General features: G+C 44.1%; 1 protein-coding gene across 1 annotated transcript in view; it reads left to right on the top strand.

The window, feature by feature from the left end:
• The window catches only part of GLI2 (GLI family zinc finger 2), a 1,057,303-nt gene that overhangs the window by 477,840 nt on the left and 560,103 nt on the right, over window positions 1-19,360 (top strand). The gene's annotated exons all lie outside the window — the stretch shown is intronic.

The following is a 19,360-nucleotide window of genomic DNA, read 5'->3' on the forward strand; positions in this document are numbered from 1 at the left end:
AAATGCAGTGGTCCCCACACAATTGTTGAGAAGAAGGGAGAAGTCACCTATTTAGTTGACATAGGCACTGCCAGGAGTCCCCTTAGGGTGCTCCATGTCAACCGCCTGAAACCCTACCATGACAGGGCTGATCTCACCCTGCTCATGGCAACTGATGAGGGACAGGAAGAAGACAGTGATCCTCTACCTGATCTCTTCTCTTCCACAGAACAAGATGCTCTTGTGGAAGGTGTAGTTTTGGCTGATTGTCTTACTGCTGAGCAGAAAGATAATTGCATAAATCTCCTAGATCAATTCTCTGAACTCTTCTCTACTGTGCCAGGTACCACTTCTTGGTGTGAGCATACTATAGATACTGGAGACAGTTTACCTGTCAAAAGTAAGATCTATAGGCAGCCTGACCATGTCAGGGACTGCATAAAGCAAGAGGTCCAGAAAATGTTAGAACTAGGAGTGGTTGAGCACTCTGACAGTCCATGGGCTTCTCCTGTGGTACTGGTACCAAAACCCCATTCCAAAGATGGAAAGAAGGAAATGCAGTTTTGTGTAGACTATAGAGGTCTCAACTTGGTAACCAAAACTGATGCTCACCCTATACCCAGGGCAGATGAGCTCATAGATACACTGGCATCTGCCAAGTATCTAAGCACTTTTGACTTGACTGCAGGGTATTGGCAGATCAAATTGTCAGAAGATGCTAAACCTAAGACTGCATTTTCAACCATTGGAGGACATTACCAGTTTACTGTAATGCCTTTTGGTTTGAAAAATGCACCTGCCACTTTTCAGAGGTTGGTGAACAAAGTCCTGCAAGGGCTGGAAGCTTTCAGTGCAGCATATTTGGACGATATAGCTGTCTTTAGCTCCAGCTGGGATGATCACCTGGTCCACCTATGGAAAGTTTTGGAGGCCCTGCAAAAGGCAGGCCTCACTATCAAGGCTTCAAAGTGCCAGATAGGGCAGGGTAAGGTGGTTTATCTGGGACACCTTGTTGGTGGGGAACAGATTGCACCACTTCAGGGGAAAATCCAAACTATTATTGATTGGGTTCCCCCTACCACTCAGACTCAGGTGAGAGCCTTCCTAGGCCTCACTGGGTATTACAGGAGGTTCATTAAGAACTATGGCTCCATTGCAGCCCCTCTTAATGACCTCACATCCAAGAAAATGCCTAAAAAGGTATTATGGACAGCAAACTGTCAGAAAGCTTTTGAGGAGCTGAAGCAGGCCATGTGCTCTGCACCTGTCCTGAAAAGCCCTTGTTACTCTAAAAAATTCTATGTCCAAACTGATGCATCTGAATTAGGAGTAGGGGCAGTCCTATCACAACTTAATTCTGAGGGCCAGGATCAACCTGTTGCTTTTATTAGTAGGAGGTTGACCCCTAGAGAAAAGCGTTGGTCTGCCATTGAGAGGGAGGCCTTTGCTGTGGTCTGGGCTCTGAAGAAGTTGAGGCCATACCTGTTTGGCACTCACTTCATTGTTCAGACAGACCACAAACCTCTACTTTGGCTAAAACAAATGAAAGGTGAAAATCCTAAATTGTTGAGGTGGTCCATATCCCTACAGGGAATGGACTATACAGTGGAACATAGACCTGGGAGTAGCCACTCCAATGCAGATGGACTCTCCAGATATTTCCACTTAGACAATGAAGACTCATCAGGTCATGGCTAGTCTTATTGTCCTTCGTTTGGGGGGGGGGTTGTGTAGGAAAGTACCATCTTGCCTGGCATGTTACCCCCATTTTTCACTGTATATATGTTGTTTTAGTTGTATGTGTCACTGGGACCCTGGTAACCCAGGGCCCCAGTGCTCATAAGTGTGCCTGAATGTGTTACCTGTGTAGTGACTAACTGTCTCACTGAGGCTCTGCTAATCAGAACCTCAGTGGTTATGCTCTCTCATTTCTTTCCAAATTGTCACTAACAGGCTAGTGACCATTTTTACCAATTTACATTGGCTTACTGGAACACCCTTATAATTCCCTAGTATATGGTACTGAGGTACCCAGGGTATTGGGGTTCCAGGAGATCCCTATGGGCTGCATCATTTCTTTTGCCACCCATAGGGAGCTCTGACAATTCTTACACAGGCCTGCCACTGCAGCCTGAGTGAAATAACGTCCACGTTATTTCACAGCCATTTTACACTGCACTTAAGTAACTTATAAGTCACCTATATGTCTAACCTTTACCTGGTAAAGGTTAGGTGCAAAGTTACTTAGTGTGAGGGCACCCTGGCACTAGCCAAGGTGCCCCCACATTGTTCAGAGCCAATTCCCTGAACTTTGTGAGTGCGGGGACACCATTACACGCGTGCACTACATATAGGTCAATACCTATATGTAGCTTCACAATGGTAACTCCGAATATGGCCATGTAACATGTCTATGATCATGGAATTGCCCCCTCTATGCCATCCTGGCATAGTTGGCACAATCCCATGATCCCAGTGGTCTGTAGCACAGACCCTGGTACTGCCAAACTGCCCTTCCTGGGGTATCACTGCAGCTGCTGCTGCTGCCAACCCGTCAGACAGGCATCTGCCCTCCTGGGGTCCAGCCAGGCCTGGCCCAGGATGGCAGAACAAAGAACTTCCTCTGAGAGAGGGTGTGACACCCTCTCCCTTTGGAAAATGGTGTGAAGGCAGGGGAGGAGTAGCCTCCCCCAGCCTCTGGAAATGCTTTGTTGGGCCCAGAGGTGCCCAATTCTGCATAAGCCAGTCTACACCGGTTCAGGGGACCCCTTAGCCCTGCTCTGGCGCGAAACTGGACAAAGGAAAGGGGAGTGACCACTCCCCTGACCTGCACCTCCCCTGGGAGGTGTCCAGAGCTCCTCCAGTGTGCTCCAGACCTCTGCCATCTTGGAAACAGAGGTGCTGCTGGCACACTGGACTGCTCTGAGTGGCCAGTGCCACCAGGTGACGTCAGAGACTCCTTGTGATAGGCTCCTTCAGGTGTTGCTAGCCTATCCTCTCTCCTAGGTAGCCAAACCCTCTTTTCTGGCTATTTAGGGTCTCTGTCTCTGGGGAAACTTTAGATAACGAATGCAAGAGCTCATCCGAGTTCCTCTGCATCTCTCTCTTCACCTTCTGCCAAGGAATCGACTGCTGACCGCGCTGGAAGCCTGCAAACCTGCAACATAGTAGCAAAGACGACTACTGCAACTCTGTAACGCTGATCCTGCCACCTTCTCGACTGTTTTCCTGCTTGTGCATCCTGTGGGGGTAGTCTGCCTCCTCTCTGCACCAGAAGCTCCGAAGAAATCTCCCGTGGGTCGACGGAATCTTCCCCCTGCAACCGCAGGCACCAAAAAGCGGCATTACCGGTCCCTTGGGTCTCCTCTCAGCACGACGAGCGAGGTCCCTCGAATCCAGCGACTCTGTCCAAGTGACCCCCACAGTCCAGTGACTCTTCAGTCCAAGTTTGGTGGAGGTAAGTCCTTGCCTCACCTCGCTGGGCTGCATTGCTGGGAACCGCGACTTTTGCAGCTACTCCGGCCCCTGTGCACTTCCGGCGGAAATCCTTTGTGCACAGCCAAGCCTGTGTCCACGGCACTCTAACCTGCATTGCACGACTTTCTAAGTTGGCCTCCGGCGACGTGGGACTCCTTTGTGCAACTTCAGCGAGCACCGTTTCACACATCCTTGTAGTGCCTGTTTCTGGAACTTCTCTGGGTGCTACCGGCTTCAGAGAGGGCTCCTTTTCTTGCTCGACGTCCCCTCTCTCTGCTGGTCCAATTTGCGACCTCCTGGGCCTCAGCAGCGTCCAAAAACGCTAACCACACGATTTGCAGCTAGCAAGGCTTGTTGGCGTTCTTTCAGCGGGAAAACACTTCTGCACGACTCTCCACGGCGAGAGGGATCCGTCCACCAAAGGGGAAGTCTCTAGCCCTTTTTGTTCCTGCAGAAACCTCAGCTTCTTCTGTCCAGTAGAAGCTTCTTTGCACCCGCAGCTGGCATTTCCTGGGCATCTGCCCATCTCCGACTTGCTTGTGACTTTTGGACTTGGTCCCCTTGTTCCACAGGTACCCTAGATTGGAAATCCACAGTTGTTGCATTGCTGGGTTGTGTCTTTCCTGCATTATTCCTCTAACACGACTTCTTTGTCCTTAGGGAAACTTTAGTGCACTTTGCACTCACTTTTCAGGGTCTTGGGGAGGGTTATTTTTCTAACTCTCACTATTTTCTAATAGTCCCAGCGACCCTCTACAAGGTCACATAGGTTTGGGGTCCATTCGTGGTTCGCATTCCACTTTTGGAGTATATGGTTTGTGTTGCCCCTATCCCTATGTTGCCCCATTGCATCCTATTGTAACTATACATTGTTTGCACTGTTTTCTAAGACTATACTGCATATTTTTGCTATTGTGTATATATATCTTGTGTATATTTCCTATCCTCTCACTGAGGGTACACTCTAAGATACTTTGGCATATTGTCATAAAAATAAAGTACCTTTATTTTTAGTATAACTGTGTATTGTGTTTTCTTATGATATTGTGCATATGACACTAAGTGGTACTGTAGTAGCTTCACACGTCTCCTAGTTCAGCCTAAGCTGCTCTGCTAAGCTACCATTATCTATCAGCCTAAGCTGCTAGACACCCTATACACTAATAAGGGATAACTGGGCCTGGTGCAAGGTGCAAGTACCCCTTGGTACTCACTACAAGCCAGTCCAGCCTCCTACAGAGGGCGCCTGTCCGACTGTCACCGCGTCAAGGCCACCAGCCTTGAAATGAGGTCCATGTACTTGTTTTATTAGTATAATTGTTATACTTTTTTCAAATATAGTTTGTAATTTTCGATGTCAATTCTTTAAATTGAATCCGTAGTATATAATGTAGTAGTGAGTTTTGGGGTTTGTAGGAGGATAGGGTGGTTAGTTATTTCAATTAGAATGTATTGATTTTAAATATGAGTTAATTTGTTTTTATAAATGAAATATTTAATTAGTTATAAATTATGTAAAATGTTTGTTATTATAAGTTTTACTTGTTAATTTTAATGTATATTTAATTTTTTTATAGTTTAATTAGTAACTCATATTTTAGTAGTGGGTGGTTGGGTTTGTAGGGAACAGGGTAAGACGCTATTTAAATTAAAATTGTTTTTGTTAGTTAATATTTTATGTTTTTTTTAAATCTAATTGTTATTTTACTACATACATTGTTAATTGAATATTTGTTATATAAATATATTTTGCATGTAATATGTATTCATTTTGTAAAAATGTATTGTATATTTATTATTTTTAAAGTGTATTTAATATTAACATTTGTAAAATGTCTTTTATGTTTATTATTTTTCAATTGTATTTGTTTCATTTAGGATACTTGTTTGTATTTTCTTTGAGCAGTACAGAAAGACAAGACTTTTAATGAAATTTATTTTCAGATTTATTTTATTTGATCATTTATTTTGCTATGTAAACATGTATAATATTCTTTTTTTATTTGTTTTAATAACTTTATATTGTTAGGTGTAGGTGTTGAAATGTTTTAAGAAAATGATTATGCATTTGAATGGCATATGTAACCCCTTTGAAGTCCAACATTTTCCCTAATGTTGCTTAGACTAGAGTGGGAATAGTCAATCTAACCTCACCAAAGGCCACCACTTTCCCTAATGTTGCTTAGACTGGAGTGGGAATAGTAAATCTAACCGCTCCGAAGAGCAATACTTTTCCTACTTTTACTTAGACTGGAGTGAAAATAGTAAATGTAACCCTTCTGAAGGCCAATACTTTCCATACTGTTGTTTAAATTGGAGTGGGAATAGTAAATATAACCTGTCTGAAGTCCAACACTTTCCGTACTGTTCCTTAGATTGGAGTGAGTAGTCAATATATCCACCCCCCGAAGACCAGCACCTTCTCTACTCTTGCTTAAATTGGGCTGTGAACAATAAATGTAGCGGGTCTGAAGTCAAACACTACTCCTGTTGTTGGCTAGACTGGCATCTAATCGTAAATCGGGAATCGTAAATGTAAGTTCTCCTAAGTCTATCACTTTCCCAGTTATTGTTCACACTGGAGTGATTTTAGTCAATCTAATGTAAACAAGTTGTAACACTTTTCCTATTTTTTTCAAATTGAAGTAATATTAATTATCCTTCCTCTAATTGTTTTTTATTTGTTCAATATTTTGTTTTTTAACTGTTTAGATTATTTTTTCAAAATTATTTTTTAATTTAATTTTTTTTAATTAACTTGTTACTATAATTATTTGATATATTTTTACTATATGTTTTTATATGTAATTTTCTGTTATTGTTAATGTTATTTGTGCATTTTTGCATTGATTATGTATTGTTTTATTTTTTTAAACACATATATATTGATCATGAAATTTAATAATACTGAGAAATGGTATGCTCATTGAATTTTCAGATGTTCTGAGAGAAATCTTATTGAAAGAAATTGAGAAGATTAAAACAAATATAAGGCATTAATAGTCTACAGAATACAGTAAAAAACTAAAAGATACCTGATAACAATATGGATAAACACCAGAAAGAGATACAAGAAAAAAAGAGAATCAAGTTTCTAAGGGATGAGAGAGACTATAGATATGGACGGGTATATACCTATGCTAGAAAGTTTATGGATTAGTGTGGACAGACTTAAAGGGGAGTACCAGTAGAGATAAGAATTTGTTTTTTGAATAATTTTTAGAGGTGAAAAAGATCATGATGATTGTGAAACATTTTTTCAGACTGCTTTTTTTTATGGAGTTTAGATTGTTTTCTGTATATTTAAAGGAAGTGCTTCAGGATTAAGAATTTGTTATATCCATGATGCAGACCTATCTATGGCAGTGTAACATGCTGTGAATTATCACTTGTAGGCATCAACATTTGTATGTGGACTATTACAATTTGAAATATGAAGATGTGGCTCAACAAGGATAACTCATTTCCAAAGGATAAATGTTAGTTTAGGGTAATGTGTATTGGACAAAAATAACTCTGATGAGAGATAAGAGACTACACTTGCTATGTCCAGCCGAAGGTTACTACTATGCATATGGCTATTGTAATCTCAATGACATTTGTCTCTGTTCCTTAGGCTATGGAGTGTTAGTAAATTTTGTTAAACTTAGCTGTATGTGATCAATTATAAAAAGGCTTTAGAATAATTTTTTAAGTGATGTTTCACTTTTTAAAAAACATTTTCTGTTGTCAAGTTGTTTAATACATATATTCATTTGTACTGATTTTTAATTTTGTATTTTATAAAAATAGCCCTGAAGAAGCTGGGTGTGTGCGAAACACGTGTTGGCTGTATGTCCTGTATAAAGAGATTACACTGACAATCACAAAAGAAAGACTAAAGCAGAACTGCAGACTAATCTGTATTCAATGCATTAATGCATCTCTCAGTATTATTACATTTCATGATAGAAATTACCACATTGGTGGGGACCAGTGCACTGGGATTGAAGTGCTGGGAGATATTCCCATTACCCATTGTTTTCAATCATATATATATATATATATATATATATATATATATATATACTTTTTATTTGTATATTAACTTATGAATAATGAATCAAAATATGTTTATATGTTTATTTCCATATTTAAAACATGTTAGATATTTTTATTGTTTACTATAGGTTTGATCATTTCAATTTTATGTTATTTTAAATTAATTGCATTTATAAACTGTTTAATTATTGTGTTTACATTTTAAAGAATATATATTTATTTTAAATTCCAATATTTTTACCTATTTAATATTCTAAATAAATTAGTTATAAAGCAATATAAATTAATACATGATATTCTTACTCCTACTTTTGACAATATTCTCTTCCACTATATTTTTGACACGGTATTTTTGTTCTTAAAAATGTAAGAATATAAGCACAATTTTTTTGTAAACTATATTTTTGACACAATATTCATGTCAATCGATATTCTGTCATACAACCCGCAGATAAAGCAGTGGATGCAGACTGCTGTTAGCCGGGCCAACAATAAAGATGGAGATCAAAGGGGATCACTACGAAATGTGGATGGGCCATGACGACAAAGTTCAAAATGTCAGAATATGTCAGCTTTGTGGAGTACATGTGGTGTATGCCTGATTGCACGGGAATGCATGCATTGTTGAAGGGGAGGAACATCTTTGTAAGCTGTGCTATCATTAAGCATGCAAGCAAGTAAAATTGTAATGTATTCACAAGCAGGTCTATGTGCTCATAATCTATATGTGCAGAATTTACATACTATTGAAAATACACAGAAATGTATGTATGTACAGAAGTTCTGTGTATTGCACCTATTCTGGATTAGAGAAATCACATATTTTGGCATAAATTGTATTTACTTATATTTTCCTGTGCCAAGGATGCCTTGTTTATATATCACCGCTTTCTAAACTCAAATTTTAGTTTTTAGATTGATTAATGTGCATTACCTTACTTTTCACCAAATTTATACTATTTCCATTTGGGCGTAATTTATCTCTTAAGTAAAACAGATGCGTTCACAGGTTTAGTTAAGTCACCTGAATTCCAGTAAATTGAGGGTAAAACACAGAAATTATCTGACACATGCACAGCCTTCTGCAAGACATATAGGCCCTCATTATGACCCTGGTGGACGGGGGAGAAGTGGCGGTAAAACCGGCAACAGGCCGGCAGAAACAAAAATGGAATTATGACCATGACGGTTACCGCCATGGTCATTCGCCACTTCTCCATTCCGTCCGCCAGGGTGGTGACGACCGCTGGGCTGGAGACTTCGGTCTCCATCCCGGCGGCCATCACCAGACTGCCGGCGGTATCAGGACCCTGCATACCGCAATGGATTTTGGGTAGTTTGGAACTGCCACAAAATCCATGGCGGTACGCACTATCAGTGCCAGGGAACTCCTTCCCTGGCACTGATAGGGATCTCCCCCACCCCCCTCCCCCACCCCGAGTCCTCCCCCCACACCCACCACCCCCGCCACCTCCCAAAGGTGGCAGGACCCCCCTCCCCACCCCCAACATGCACATACACACACACCCTCCCCAGCCCCACCCCAAACATGCACATACACACACCCCCTCCCAAACCCCACCCCCAACATACACGCACTCACACACCTCCTCTACATACTCACACGCACACCCCCATGCACACACACAACACACAACACCACCCCACCCCCTCCCCTAGCGGATGATCAACTTACCTTGTCCGTTGATCCTCCGGGAGGGGACGGGATCCATGGGGGCTGCTCCGCCGCCAGCTCCCTGTCACCAGAACACCGCCACACTGAATCATGGGACGTGATTCGGTGGGCAGTGTTCTGATGACGGGGTGGTGGAGGTGGAGCAGCCTCCACTTCCCCGCTGACCGCCAGTATGGCTGCTGGCTGCTCTCTGTCCGAAAAAGGACGGAGGGCTGCCAGCAGTCATAATACGCTGCGCGTAAAACCACCTGCACTGGCGGTCTTCAGCATGGCAGTACCTCGGCAGTCATTAAAAAAGTCCGCTGAGGTCGAAATGAGGGCCAAAGTTAGCTTAAAGTGGGGTCAAACTCACTGCTGCTTATTATTCATTGGCTTTACTGTTCTTCTCGATTTCTTGCTTCCTATACATCAGCTTCCATGGGCTTTACTTCCTCTTGTGGTGTTTATCTCTTCCCTGGAGCATGGATCCATTACCTGTGTCCTTCCACTGCTCCCTTTTCAGGCTCTACTTTTCTCTTTTTGGTTAAGCATTGTACAATAATGTATGCACTCTCCTTTATGTAATTGCTGCTCTTCCTTCTCCCCTTGTGTTTCTCCACTCACTCTCCCTCCCTCAGTTGCTGTCTTGCTTCTTCCTTGCCCACCCACCCACCTTCTGTTGCTGCTCCTGCTTCCCCAATCCCTTGCATGTCTGTGTGCTTCTCCCTCCATGCCCGGTCACCCTCTATTGTTTGCTTCACCATCACCGCCATTTTCTGTTGTCTGTGTCCTTCCTCATCCCTCACCCTCCATTGTCCTTCTCTACCCATTTATATCCTTCTCTACCGTCCTTCCTCCCTCCAGTGTTGCCTCTTCCCCCTCCCACATTTGTTTTTCTTTTTTTTGATAATGCAATAGCTGTATTGTAGCACTTTTCTTTTTACATTATTCTCAGTCAAGTTCCACTCCTGTATAGCATGGCTAAAAATCATTGCCATAGCCAATAGATCTAATAGGTGAGACTTTTGGCTTTGCCAGTGCTTGTTTCAGGGTATGACCCTTAGGAACAGCTACTGATTTTCAACTGTACAACAGCACATATTTCGCATATGGCTGCATACTACACATGAGTAACTAAGCCTTTTTGGATTTGATGCATGATTTATTTCATAATTTCTAACCCTGTGACTTATGAATAATTTAAAAACAAGCTTCTGCACATGTTTGACTACCATACCAATGGAAAAAACTTTATGGGTGAGTCAATATATTTGTCAAATCTCTGGTCTCACTAACATTCGTTTTGTTAATACACAGTACCTCAAAGGCAAACAGAGACATGGTCAGTAATGTTAACATATTGACAAAAATATTGGTTAAAATATTCATCCTTACGTGATGGGGGTTGGCCACAAGGCCTAGCCTGTTGCTGGACCCTGTGCCTAACCCCACCAAAGGTAGCCAACACCACACTGCGCAGAGCCTTCCGTTGTGTACAGCAGGGGGGTTGGTCACAGGGTTTGGCCTTTGGCCGTGCACAATGGGGGTTAGCTGCCCAAAGGCAGCCAACCCCATGCTGTGCAGGACCTTCGGTCATGCACGGTAGGAATTTGAATGCAAGGCCTTGTCTGGGACCAAGCCCTCCAGCCAACCCCACTAAAAGTAGCCAACCCCACTCTGCGCAGGGCCTTTGGTCGTGAGCAGCAGGTGGTTGGCCACAGGGCCTGGTATGTGGCTATGGTCTGTGGCCATCCCCCGCAGGCAACCAACCTCATGCAGCGCAATGCCTTCGGCTGTCCATGGCGGAGAGTTGAGTCTCTACTATGCAGTGTAGGATTGGCCCTTGGGCCTGGGGACCATATCCCTGAGGGCCAATTACAATTGAACAGGTGAGGGGGTTGTGAGGCCCCCCACTCACTCCAAGCCTTCATGGACCCTAGGAACTGCATCCCCTGGGCAAAATATAGTAAAGACAGGGAGGGGGTGCAAATGGCCCCTGTACCTGAGCTTTTTAAGTCCAGTGGGCCCTATCCTGCAAGTCTTTTAAGGGGAGGGGTGCTGCATGGTCCCCATCCCTTAGTCTCATTAAGACCTGGGGCTCGCACCCCCTGGGCCATGTGTACTTTAAAGAAGACCTCCCGCCCGCTGGCAGCAGAATTTCGGCCTTATTACGAGGCTGGTGATCCTAGGTCCGCCAGCCTCGTGGTGGCGATCGGACCTCTGCACTACAGGCGTCTGACCACCAATTTAAACTTTAACGGGTGGACCCACCTAAAGACCGTCGTCCCTGCCAGGAACATCATTCTCGCTGTGGTAATGGCAGTCAGGGTTGTAACCAGCCAGAGCGGCGCTGAACTCAGCGACGCCTGGCTTATTACAATCCCACTTTCCTTCAGCCTTTTCATGGCAGGGACCCCGCCATATAAATGTCTGGGGGAAAGCCAGTACCAGGGGCCGCAGGGGGCCCCCTGCACTGCCTATGCCCATACGGTGGGCAGACCAGGGCTCCCCTACTCAGCACCGTCGGGATGCGCACTGTCTGTGCTGGTTGCCCCCTCTGTGCTACGGTATCGGACTGATTCCCCTTACTGTTTAGGACATGGACTGACCGGCGGGAACGTGTATTACAATGTTCTGACAGTCAACCCAACTGTAACATTGCAAATACGCTCGATGGTACCTCACCGCCATGGCAGTAGTGCCCTCTCAGTGAGTTTGGCGGTCCCGCGGAGGGACCGCCAAACTCATAATGAGGCCCTTTGTGTTTTCTCCTATTTGGCTGGAGCTTAAAAAATTCTCCAGCCACAGGAGAGCAAATACAAGTTTCCTTGCCCATGGTGGTGGAGGCAGGAAAACTGCTGTGGCTCGGGTGGGCTACCTGGGACACAGTACGTGAGCTAGCTTCAAGGCAGGGGTCCCCTTGGCCACTAAAGGCTCAAGGAGGGAAGCCACGCAGCCCTCCCTCCCTTCAAAGTATTCCGACAGCCCAGGGAGGATATAGTCCTTTTAAAGGCTCAGGGAGGAGGGCCGCGCAGCCCCTCCCCTTTATAGAATATACAGTGGCCCTCAGAAGATGAGTCCCTGGGGGTCGGATAAAGGCTCAGAAAGGGGGGCTGTGCACCGCCTTCCCCTAATTAATTAAATTGGGCCCTTCGGGATGGGATCCCCGGGACCAAAAGCGGCGCGGTGAGGGGGGGCTGCATGCCCCCTTCCCTTACAAAAATACTTCGGGCCACTAGGGATTCGGTTCCAGTGTGGAAAACGGCCTGGGGAGGAGGGACAAGCATCCCTCTCCCCCAAAAAATAAACCTGCGTTGCCTCCCTGGGCCATATCTAACCCTGACAGAGATCTGATTTGCTGCCACCACCTCAACCAGGAAGTGGTGGTAACCATCTAAGGACATGGGACTCAGTCCAAAGTCCTAAAAAAAAAGGTTAAAAAAATACATAAGGGGGCAGGGTAGGGCTACCCTGACCCCATAGCCCTGGTGGTAGGGTCATGGAGGAACATCACATTAGGGCAAAAAGCTCTTTTTTTAAAAAATGTGCAGCAAAATTGTGGATGATTTGTGAATCCGCAGATACATTATTAAAAAAGAAGAGCATGCTTACACCCCTCCTCCCTGGGATAGGACAGGGCTCAAGGGTGTGACTTGTGTTTATTTTTACTGGGGACAGAGGTGGGGACCCCCCTCCACAGGCTGTTGTCGGCCCCAGGATTCCATCTCCCAGTGCCTTTAGTGTTTTATAAAAGAGGGTGGTGCAGCCATCTTGCCAAGATTGTTTTCGACCCTTGAGACCCAATCCCCGGGGCTTGAAATATTTTTATGGGGGGGAGCGTAGACCTCACCCCAGGCCGCTTTCGGTACATGCAGGAAAACCTTTGTTTGCCTCCGCCTGGTGGGAGCATTTTTAGGGTCAAGCCTGTGAGAGCATGCAATAGCGTATGTATCTCACTTGCAAGAACCTGTTGTATACTAAAAAAGACTTGGAGCCTGCCCACTGTTTTCACCTCAGTCTTCTTTGCAGTCTCCTTAATTGGCCACTGAAAAAGAAATATCAACTTGGATCATTTCTGTGGAGGAGGGACTAAGCAAAGATTGATGCAATTTAATCTGTGCCCGCCTGCTGCTCCTGATGTAATTGAGGTAAGATTTATTCCCCGCCCCTCCTCCTGCCTGTTGCTCCCCCCACAGCAACTGTGTTTTTTAGGGTTGACCCTGCGGGAGCATGAGCTAGCAAGGCACTGATTGATTCAACTTAATCGGTGCCCATCCACTTCTCCTGACTTGATTGTGGTACAATTTCTTCCCTCCTCTCTTTCCCGCTGCTCCCTCTATAGCATTTTATGTTTTATTTATTAAATGTTTAACACATGTTTGTTCTATTTCTGAGTGAGACTGAATTACAGAGAGAGTAAACAAGCTGCTCAGATTTGCACAGCTTGTTCAAGCGGGAAGCCAAAATTATGAGTTTGGTTCTTAGCGCTTTTTTTTCTTATTTATTAAGGGGCTCATTACAAGTTTGGCTTTCCCAGCCCGGTCCCGCCAAACTCGCAGGGAGGATGCCACTGCCATGGAGGTGGCTTCCTCCATGCAAGCTATTACAAATTTTCCTCTGGCCAGTCCTGGCTTACCGGCGGAAACCTTTAAATAGAGCGGTCCCGTCTGTCAGACCACCAGGAACAGTGCTACGAGATAGCAATCAGCTCCCTCAAAGGAGCACAGAGGGGGCCGACCCGCACCCTCAGAATGCACACTGTCTGATAGTGCTGGGCAGAGGGAGCCATGCATTGTCCATGGGCAGTGCCCGGGCCCCCTTGCGGAGCCCTGCACTTGCTTTCTGCCAGCCTTTCCATGGTGGGGAAACCACCATGAAAAGGCTGGCGGAGAAAAAGGTTGTAATCAGCAGGGCAGTGCTGAGCCAGCGCTGCCCTGGCCCATTACAAACAGGACCACCGTCAGCCAATCGGGATCTTTGATCCTGGTGGGGACGGCAGTCTTTAATCCAGTCTGCCCGCCAAACTTGTAATGTGGCAGTCAGACCGCCACAGCGGTCCAACCGCCACCTTGAGGCTGACGGTCTTGTGAGCTCTGGTCTCATAATGAGGCCCTAAATGTCTAATGCATGTCTGACCAGTTTCTAAGCGATCCCGAACCACAGAGAGATTATTTAAGTGGGAAATCAGGATTTCAAGTGTGGTTCTTAGTTCTAAATCTATTGTTTCCACTTGAAAGCTCATAGTCAAGAAGTTTATTTGACCACTTTCTCTAATCTCAGACAGCTCACGCTTTTTGGAAGTACTGTTTCTTTATTTGCTTTAATGTTTTTGCTGCCCCTCCTCATAGATTCCCCTGCCTACCTTAATTCAGTCGTGCCTGTTAACTAAAACGTTCATGTAACTACAGTATGAAGCTTTCTTGCTCCGCAGTATTTGACGAACATTCATTCATCCGGCATGTTGCTTTTAGTGATTAGGGAGCTATTTAACCATATTCCTTTTGTTTAACTGGTCTCATTCTGTGTGTTTTTTTAATTTACTGATTAAGCTTCAGATGCAAATGTTTTATTAAAAAACGGGTTGGTTTAACTTAGTTTACTTGTGTATGATGACGGGTTGGACAGAATATTGTGTGTGCAATAACTTTATATGGTATATGTATGTGCTTGTTTGTCCGCCTTTTTCTGTTTACTCCCATTGTTTAATGTGCATATTGTAATAACAATATAAACCTTTGTACCACCTGCAAAGTAAGTGCTCTTTTAGTTGTAATTATTTATTAGTCGGTGTATCCTGTTCTACAGTATGTTTTGGACGTGAGTGAAATGTTCTATGCTGTGTAGGTCTGCACGTTGACTGTGCATGGGTGTCCAAAGTAGCTCCACGACGACCGGATTCAAGCCTGTATTTCATTGTATTTTACTTTTTATATATGTTCTATTTAGATTCACAGTATGCACATTTATTTTATGTGCATTCTGAAAATCTTGCATGGGTCCATCCCTTTTAAATCTGCTCTGGACACCCCTGCTAGTGCACTTATAAAGATCTTCCAGAAGATTGGGAGGGCAGCCAGGCTTTAGGGAATGTGGGTATCTGTGATGGACTACGTAACTATCTTAGTTTTCTCCATATTTTTTGTTCGATTGTCATTATATATTCCCCATTTCTTAATTGTATGTGCACATATGAACTATCTGCATCAACAAGCCTCAACAAGACTCATGTAGTAGGTATATATTACATAAAAGTAAAACAAATTATAATATTTTAGAACACAGCATGTTCCATTTGCGGGAGTACGGACCTGGGAATGTGGGAGGCCCAGGAGTAGTGAGGACAAAATGTGTTGTCAGAGTCTGAAGTGTGTCAGGTGCTTACGAATGACATGTGACGTGTGCCATGTATAAAAGTGTGTGCCCAATGATGCATGCAAGTTTCTGTGAGGTGTTGTTCTGGGACAGCATGGTGAACTAACCACTGGCAATCCGCAGTAACCAGCGCTTAGGATAGACCCCTTGTGCTTTTGGTGGTGAGGTATGCATAAACCTTCTTACGTCAAGTGTTACTGGAATCATTGAGCAAGTTATTTACTACCGTCGTGGTGACTAACTTTACGAAAATGCATACTCTTTTGTCACATTGCTATTACAATCTCGACATTTGTGTAAGTTTAAGTGCATGATGCACTTGTGCTTCTGCGAAAGTCGGCGTTCTAGGGTACTATTTGCTTTCCTACCAATTAACCTATCGGGACAAAAAGGCATGTGAAACATTAACCTGTCGCATGAACTTGCCCTATGCCCACCTCCACTTCCTTACACTTACCAGGGTGAAAGTAGTTGTTGTGAATGCATTGAAAATGCCAACCTTTGATTACTTTGTGGATTACTCTTGTCAATGTAGAGGAGTATGGCCCCAAAGCAAAGTGCTTCCAACTCCTTTGAGTAATTCACACCTTGTCTGATCTCGGAAACTCCTAATATGTTAGGCGGGGTGGTCACCATGTAGGCGTGGCAACCCTGTTGAGAGTTTGGCGGACGGTCTTTCCCGTCTGTCAAACTCATAATGAGGCCCTAAGTCTTCCCTAAAGTATAGGATGTTTTGTCCGTTAATAAAATCCCTTTTTGCTAAAAATACAGTTTGTTTCAAACTGGATGTACTCATACATGTTGGACACCAAATTGGAGCTCTGACTCTAGAGGATGTGTTTATTCGCAGCCCGTTCAGGTATCATCTGCTGAAGCGAAGTAGGTTTTTGGATGAGATTGTGGGGTGATAAGTAGTTCATACAGGTGCAAAGTTAATCTGATGGTGGCATGTAGGCACATAAAAGTTCAAAATATCCACCATTAAGTATTAGGAAATGGGACGTACATTTGAAAGAATGGATGGTCATCTTCTCTTTCTTATGACTGGAAAAGCATTGTTCAAATAGTAGAGATCATAAATAAAACAAACAGCCAATAGGCCTTCACTACTCAATAACTATTAGCTCTGTCAATGTTTTTTTTTACCCATGTTGTACAGCAGCGCTATTACTCAGAACCATGGTCAAAAGTAAAAATAAATAAAAAAAAGTGCTATGACAGCTAGCGTTGACTGCAAGATAGTGCTTTTTTAAAATCATTTAGCTACTGTCAACAAGCATAAAAAAGATAATAGACAGCGCCAATAGATCTTGCATTGGAATGACCTATTGGCTTTGCCAATGCATGTTTGTCTTGTCAACCTGGCTGTTTCTCTTCACATGTCAGTTTGTAGTACTTTTGTTAGGCTTTATTTCCTCTGTATACTCCCCTCTTCTGCTTAAGGATGGTTTGCAAAGGTAGTTTTTAGGTCACAGCCTACCAGAGAGTGCAGCTGGATTGTCTATTAAAGACATCTTGGGGACATTCAGAAAGTTGGCCTAGGAACACTTTCTGCCCATTGCTTGTCATTGGCTTTGTAATTCACATTTTCGTGCTTTCCGTTTGCTGGCATTATTTGTTTTAGGCTGTCCAGCTTGAGTTGGTACCTTTCCCTGCCAAAATCTTAATTGCAGTATCCTTCTGAGTCCTCCCTTTCAGTAAACAGGCATGTAAATCTTGTTCTTACCTCCTCACATTTTCTGTGCATTCAAAGCCAGAGGTCAAATCTGATGCGCAAGTCTCTGACTTCAAAGTGAGAGGATGTATGTGACAATCTTGCTGGAAACATTGGGGGGCAAATGTGTTTTTCTAGCACATGGCAACATTTAAATGATCTGGGTAAGTATTTCAAAATATATCAGAATTAGAAACAGAAATGCAGCTCATTTTTGTTATTTCTGAAGTGTGTTGGAAACAAATACTTTAATATGATCAAACAAATCATTACATTAAGTGATGAAATTTCCACACATTTTCGTCTTTGCACTTCTTATTGTTTTATTTTATATATATATCTGTGTAAATGGGATGGGCATTCAAATGAAAAAGTGTTGTTTGTAATGGTACTGTGCTACCACACCAAGAATACACCACTCTAAACCACTCCACTATACTCTGCACCACTCTATTTCACACCACTGCACTCTGCACTACTCCACTATACACCACTGCACTCTATGTCACTTCCCACTGCGCCTCTCTTCTCTAACCTGTACCACGCTGCTCTATGTCACTGCATTCCTCTTCACCACTCCACTCTATACCACTCCACTCTACTCTGCACCACTGTATTTCACACCACTTCACACCACTGCACTCTGCACTACTCCACTATACGCCACTGCACTCTACATCACTTCCCACAACACCTCTCTTCTCTACCCTGTACCACCCTCCTCTATGTCAGTGCATTCCTCTTCACCACTCTACTCTATACCACTGCACTTTTTGCCACTGTACTTTACACCACTCTAGTCTGGACCACACCAATCTACTCTGTACAACTCCACTCTATCCCACTGTACTCTACACCACTCTGCAACACTGCAGTCTACGCCACTGCACTGTATGCCAATACACTCTACACCAATGTACTGTTATTTGTAACACTCAACTCTATGCCCCTGCATTATACGTCAAAGCACTGCATGCCTCTCTAATCTACTCTGTACCACTGCACTCTACACCACTTTAATTATGCACTACACTCTATGCCGTTCTGTACAACTTCACTCTACCCTGCACTTCTGCACTTTAAGCCACTTCACTCTACTGAAACAATCTACTCTATGCCACTACTCCACCCTGTGCCCCTCCTATCTATGCCACTGCACTCTACGTCAACCCTACTTCTAACTACTGCAGTCTATGCCAATGCACTCTACCCAGCTGCACTCTGCTCGCTACGCCACTCTACTCCACTCTATATCACTGCACTCTGACACTGTACTCTGTGGCACTGGACTCTCTACCACTGAACACTACATCAGTCTACTCTGCACTACTCTACTCTATGCTGCTCCACTTTATGCTAATCTACGCTTCTCCACTCCAAGCCACTGCACTCTATGGCACTATATCCTACTCTGCACCATTCTATGCTACTCTACTCTGCACCACTCTACTCCACTGCACTGTATGCCACTCAACTCTGCTCTGAACTCTACAACACTGCCCTCTATGTCACTCGGCTTTACTCTGCTCCACTGCCTTCTGCATCACTCCACTCAGTGCCGCTCCACTTTGCACCACTGCACTATGTGCCACCCTACTCTTCACCACTCTACTCTGTGCCACTGCACTCTGCACTGCTCTACTCTGCACCACTGCCCTCTGTACCACTGTGCCACTGCCCTCTGTGTCACTCCCCTCTGTGCCACTGAACTCTACTATGCACCACTCTAATTTACACCACTGCATTCGACAATGCTGCATTGTAAGCCATTGAATTCAATGCCACTGGACTCTACGCCACTATACTCTGCAACAGGGGTGGCGTTTGCGCTTGTGGTGCCTGGTGCAGCAATCTTTTTTAGTTCCCTCCACCCCCTGACCACCTCCTTTGATTCCCTCACTTCCAACTGGCAAAAGTGTGTTCATCTCTCCATATCCCCTCTCACATACATTCAATTTGTTTTAAAGCTCTTGCAAAGGCTGCCTTTATTAATCCACTCAGCTATCCACAGAAAATACAGCTCTGTTCTTTACAGCAGGCATATTAACCCTCTGCACAACTTTATATCGAGTCAAAACTGCACTGGACAAGATCTCTCTCTC

This window comes from Pleurodeles waltl, chromosome 3_1 (genome assembly GCF_031143425.1).
Source record: "Pleurodeles waltl isolate 20211129_DDA chromosome 3_1, aPleWal1.hap1.20221129, whole genome shotgun sequence".
In the NCBI taxonomy this organism is placed as follows: Eukaryota; Metazoa; Chordata; class Amphibia; order Caudata; family Salamandridae; genus Pleurodeles; species Pleurodeles waltl.